Below are 6000 nucleotides of genomic sequence, written 5' to 3'. Positions count from 1 at the left end.
GCTGCCCCGGGGTCCGGACCAAGAAGACGTGGCTTTGACCCTGGAGGGAGCTCGGGTGTCGGAAGGACCACAAAGCGATGGCTCTGGAGCTTCAGGCTTTCGTTGGACTTGGTCACACACCCCCTGTGCTCTCTGTTGACCATCAAACCGCGTTCCTCGCGGTTCTTGGGCGTGTTCCCTTCCAACGGTGGTCCTCAGGCTCGCGTGTGCATCAGAATCACCGAGAAGCTGTGGGAGCATGGATTTCTGTCCCCCACCCCGGAGTTTCCGGTTCAGGGGGGTTGGGGTGGGGCCCAAGAATGTGCATTTCTCACGAGTCCTTCGGGGATGCTGATGCTACTGCGTTCTTTAAAGTCCTTTCCCCGTAGAGTACGTGGTGACAGCACGTAGAGAGGGACTAAGGCAGAAGGTGTGACCGCTGGCTTCCTCTTCTCTGTGTGCTGGGCGGCGTAAAGGTCAGGAGAGGAGCGAGGTTCCTTCTGTGCTTGGAGGTGTGGTTCTGACTTAGCAGCACACCATCCGGGCTCCTCGGGGCTCCAAACAGTGGGAAGGGGCGCGTCCACGTGGGTCTCAACCCAGAAAGCGTTTTCTCTGGTCTCACGGGGACCCCTGCCTCTTCCCCCATCGGAACCCACTTGCCATGTGCATTTCCAGGTTGTAAGTTTACTAATGATGTTTCTCAAAATTTCACAACATGACCGGGATTTGAAGCCATGTTTCAGGGGATCCCGATTCTAAACGTCCATCCTGCGTGTGGTGCCCATGGCATTTTGGCCCACACACGCTGGTTGGGTATCTGGTTGTCATCTGTTGGTGCCAGCCACCCAGCCCCACGGAGGACCCCTCTCTGCAGCAAACCTCGATGCACTGTGGACCAACTAGCTGTGCCCCCAGAATTCTTGGGGTTCTGGCTGTCTTCTGATGTGATTAGAGTTGAGTTATTGATGCTGCGGACCTGCTCAGGCAGTGGAAAAATCCCTGATATGTGTGTCCTGTGTGAGAGCATGGGGGGGGGGGGCGGTAAGGGAGGGGCAGTCTGTTTTCATTGCTCAGTAAATTTCCTTAAACAATCTTCACTTCCAACATTTAACAGGGGGAGGAAAATCCCCAAGTAAATTTTAATAATCTAAAATCTTGACTAGCAGGAACAGAGGTCAAAGGGTTGGTAATATGCTATCGTTTTCTTATATATAAAAAAAAAACCTTTATTTTCTCTACGGGACTTTATTTTTAGAACAGCGGATAGTCTCTGCGTAGGGTTATGGTTTAAATTTTTTAGCCTCTTCTCTGTGTTCTACAAATCCTTCTGCTGTTACTCAGTTCTCATTTACAGGAAAGCTTAAACATCTATCTTCAGTAATGGTTTCTCTTAGCTTTCACACGTCTGGGGTGTTTCAGAAATCGTTCTGTCCTTCCTGATGCGGATACCCTCTCTTTTCAGACAGTCCAATTAGACTTCTTGACTTTCTCTGTACCAGGAACATAGAGCTGGGGCTATTGTTTTTGAGCCATGGGAACCACGTGGTGACTTATTTGGAGGGATAGAGAGAGACATTATAACGATTGGCTATGGAAAAAAGTTAGGAGTAATCAGTCAGAGGTCCTTGGAGTAGCTTACATTTATGTTTTAATGCCCCTTGCCATTAGATGGTGGTATAGTAACGTACATAACAACTTGGGGGCAGGGGCACAGCCTTTCTTCACCCACTTAAGCCCAGAAAGGTTTAACATGGTCTAGTAGAACCATCAGGATCTTGTCAGCCCCAACAAGGTACCGTATTTTCCGGCATATAAGACGACTGGGCGTATAAGACGACCCCCAACTTTTCCAGTTAAAATATAGAGTTTGGGATATACCTGCCCTATAAGATGACACCCGGCGTATAAGACGACCCCTGACTTTTGAGAAGATTTTCCTGGGTTAAAAAGTCGTCTTATACGCTGGAAAATATGGTCGTTTTGAGCCTGGGATCTCTGCTGTGAGAGTTCATGGAGAGTCAGCCTGGGGGCCAAGGCTGTCAACCAAATGCTTTTGGTTGTAGGAAGCCCTGTTACCACCAGATCTGGAACCGTTATTGTCCACAAAAGGCGGCTGCCACCAATCCTATGCCTATTTGGGGTGCAGTAGAAGGAGAGACTTTATTCAGGCAAACAGTGTGCAAGTCAAGGAGACACAGCCTGTGGAGGAAACCAGAAGTAGGCACCTTTGAGGCAGGGGTGAAGCTGGCTTATAGAGAAGAATGCCTGCCCCCAGTTCCTGATTGGTTCATTTCTATGCAAATGAGAACTCCAAGTCCTCACAGATTGGTCCAAAGAGCACTGTCCTGATTAGTCAGAAAGGAGCCCTGTGATTGGTCAGTCCAATGCAAATGAGGCTACAGCTGTGCAGCTCTGATTGGATGGGGGAAGTGTCAGTCCTATTTCTCGGATTTCCATCCTAGGAGCTCTCTTATAAGGGCTGACTCAGTGGACAGGAGCGCAGTGCAGGAGGCTGGGCAGCCCAGTCTGTGGCCTTTTCCTGAAATTTAATGTGCATGCGAAGTCCCATGTAGACGGCAGCTCCTAGACTCTGATTATGAATATGGGCCCCATGAACCACAAGGAGTCTTTCTTGACAGGTATATTCCTTACCGGGAAAGTTACCATTTAAGCCTAAGAATGCTTGGGGGGAGGAGTGGGGGGTTGGAGGTGTTTTTCTGAGCCTCCTTCATATAAGCTTTTGGCTTCACGAAGTTTCACTTTTCTAAATTTGGATGTTGAAATGTATACGTTATCACTACTCTCCAATGGAGCGGCTGTTTACCCAACATTCAAATCAAATGCATTTCTTTGAATGAGAATTTAATTCCCCCTTCCTCATGCCTCTACTCTCCTACGTTGACATTTAAACAATCAGCAAGGCTCGTGTTTGGCAGCTTCTCCCCCGCCCACCCCCCCCCCCCCCGCCCCGTCACTTGTGACCTGGGAAAGAAACGGCTTTTCTCGGGTTCTGTCCCTCCGCAGTTCCCAGAGCCCCCCGCCCTTTGACACGGGTGTCCTTCCGTCCTGCAGTGAGTCCGGGGGTGTCACCAGGGATTCTGTGCCCCAAGAGGACAAAAGGAAACCAGGTCAAGGGGACTTGCCTGGAAATGTAAATACACATTTTTTTAAGAATTGCAAATCTGACTTCATTTCTAACATAATTGAAAGCCTCCCTAACAGTGTTAGAAAGTTAATGGGGCTATACAGGCTGGTAGAAAAAGAACAAATCCAATTAGACCTAATTTCAGGGAAGGTAATGAGTCCACGAAGAAAACACACCTGGAGAAATGAAGAACGGCGTGGAGGTGACTGGTAAAGGAGTCAAGGGGATGTGTTCTCAGGTGGGTCCCGGGGGCCGGAGATGTACTGGCGCAGTTCACCTGTGCGGGGAGGGGGGGCTCTGTTTCTCACCCCCCGGCCCCCCCCCCCCCCCCAGCTCCTCAATGCTCCTTGAGGAGCCTGGACGCATGGGGTCATTGCCTCGGGCTGTTGTGCTGATGGGTTGCTGGCTCTCTCTGTTCCCCTACCCTCTCCAGGGAACATCCTAATTGCCACAGGCAGGAACTGGCCCCTCACACCCTGAGCCTTGTCCTCCCGAGTCTGACCCATCCTTGCATTGAGATGTCAAGCCAGATGAGCAATAACCTAGACCAGTGGTCGGCAAACTCATTAGTCAACAGAGCCAAATATCAACAGGACAACGATTACAGACCCAGAAACAAGGAGGCATGGATCAGACTGCCGGGCCTCAGAGGGAGGGTAGGGGTGGGTGGGGGTAAAGGGGAGAGATCAACCAAAGGACTTGTGTGCAAGCATATGAGCCTAACCAGTGGTTAAGGACAACAGGGGGGTGGGGGCATGCGTGGGGAGGGGTGTGGGATGGGAATGGGGGGATGAGGACAAATATGTGACACCTTAATCAATAAAGAAATTAAAAAAAATAAAACAAACAAACAAACAAACAGTACAATGATTGAAATTTCTTTTGAGAGCCGAAAACCGACTTCTGCGCATGGGCCATGAAGTTTCGATCGCACTGTACGGGCGCGCCCGCACGTGGTATTTTGTGGAAGAGCCACACTCAAGGGGCCAGAGAGCCACATGTGGCTCGCGAGCCGCAGTTTACCGACCACTGACCTAGAATGCATGTCTATGGGGGGCAGGCGACAAAGGTCCTCCTGGTCTGGCCAGCTCCCAGGAGGGTGTCCCCCCTCCCCGATGGCCACTGAAGCCCCCCCTTCCCTCCCCCTCCCCCCGTCTCCTCCTTGTGGCCTTCACTGCCCTAGGTTCCGCTGCTGTCAGAGGCCAGAGGGTTGAGCACAGCTACGGGGCCACGGAGGCCACCTGCTCGTGGGGCTGGAGCGCATGCTCCTTGCTTCTGGGCACCAGTGAGAGCTGAGACCCATCTAGGCCTGAAAACGGGAAGCCGCCCGCGGGGGCCACTGCAGCCCCCCCCCCCGCGGTGTCCCACTCCGAGGACTCCGGGTCACTCCTCGCCCCCATGTTTTGGTAAAAGCACTTTCTCTAGAAAACAGGTGCTTCCTCAGGCCCCGAGAACTAATCCATTGTCCTCCCCTCGGCACATGTTGGCCGGCCACGCCCAGGAATATTCCCAGGTGACGTGGGAGCTCCAGATGGGGAAAACACACAGCAGCGAGGTTTATTGCATTTGCAATTGCCTGCGGCGGTTGGCACGCTGGTACATGTGCAATAACGAGCTTCCGGCGGGGAAGGGCGGGAAGGCTCCAGCTCGAGGCAGTTGCTCATTCCCATGGTGTCAATACTCTCGCCAGGGCTGACTTCAGGCTCCTGATGTGACGTCACGGAACTGGGGCGTTGGGAAAAGATGCACACAGAACACAGCTCTCCCACGCAGACACGAGCCGGTCTCGTCCAAATCCCACCACTACTTCCGTGGTGAGAGGGGCGGACATTGTTATTTTCTTTTTGTTTGTTTGTTTGTTTGTTTGTTTTACAGAGAGAAAGAGAGAGGGATAGAGAGTTAGAAACATCGATGAGAGAGAAACATCGATCAGCTGCCTCTTGCACACTCCCTACTGGGGATGTGCCCGCAACCAAGGTACATGCCCTTGACCGGAATCGAACCTGGGACCTTTCAGTCCGCAGGCCGACGCTCTATCCACTGAGCCAAACCGGTTTCGGCAGGACATTGTTATTTTCATTTTGTAGATGACAACGCTGTGTGCCCCCTCCCTCCCCCGCCCCCCCCCCCCCCCGGGTGCTGGGTTCGACAGTACAGCACAGTCAGGTCCCCGGAATTGCGGCCTTGGTCTCAGCAGTTGGTTCGGTCCACGTCCTTTCACTCTAATGTTGATGAGATGCCTTACAAACTGCAACTGGTTTTCCTTATAGGTTGCTTCGCTTAAAGCCACAGACCCTATCAACGTTAAGTAAGGGCTCACTGTACATTTACTTGAGGCGTGTGTGTTGTAACACGGGCCGTGTGCAGAATTCCAAAGGAAAGATCTGAAAGTTGTTTTTCACAACCCTTAAAAGCTCTCCCCCGGGAAGGGGTAGGGAAGGATCAGGAAGACAGACAGAGGGGAATTTGTGAGGAAGGTTATCACTGGCCCGCCTGCCCGCCCTCTGGGGGAGGGGCCTGGGGTGGCGGGCGGTCCTCTTTAGCATCAAGTCTTGCAAGAGAAGAAGTCTCCTTGGGGGAACCCCTGAGAAAGCCACAGCGGCCTCGGGGTGGGAATAGGTGGAGAAAGAGGAAGTGGGACTCCTTGAGGAAAGAAGTGCCCTCCCCCAGGGAGCAGGGACCAACCAGGGAGGGCCTGTGACCCAGAGCGGGCCAGGAGACACTCTAACTCTGGCCCGAGGTTGGTCTGAGAAGGTGTGGGGATGAAGGGATCACAGAGGGAGAATCTGCCGGGGGAGCAGCCGACGAGGGTGGCCTCAGGTGCCTCAATGAGACTGAAACAAAACTAACAGACCCCGCCCAGGCGGCGTGGCTCA

The sequence above is a fragment of the Cnephaeus nilssonii genome (assembly GCF_951640355.1).
Source record: "Cnephaeus nilssonii genome assembly, chromosome: 23".
In the NCBI taxonomy this organism is placed as follows: domain Eukaryota; kingdom Metazoa; phylum Chordata; class Mammalia; order Chiroptera; family Vespertilionidae; genus Cnephaeus; species Cnephaeus nilssonii.
Note: the sequence above shows the minus strand (reverse complement) of the source record.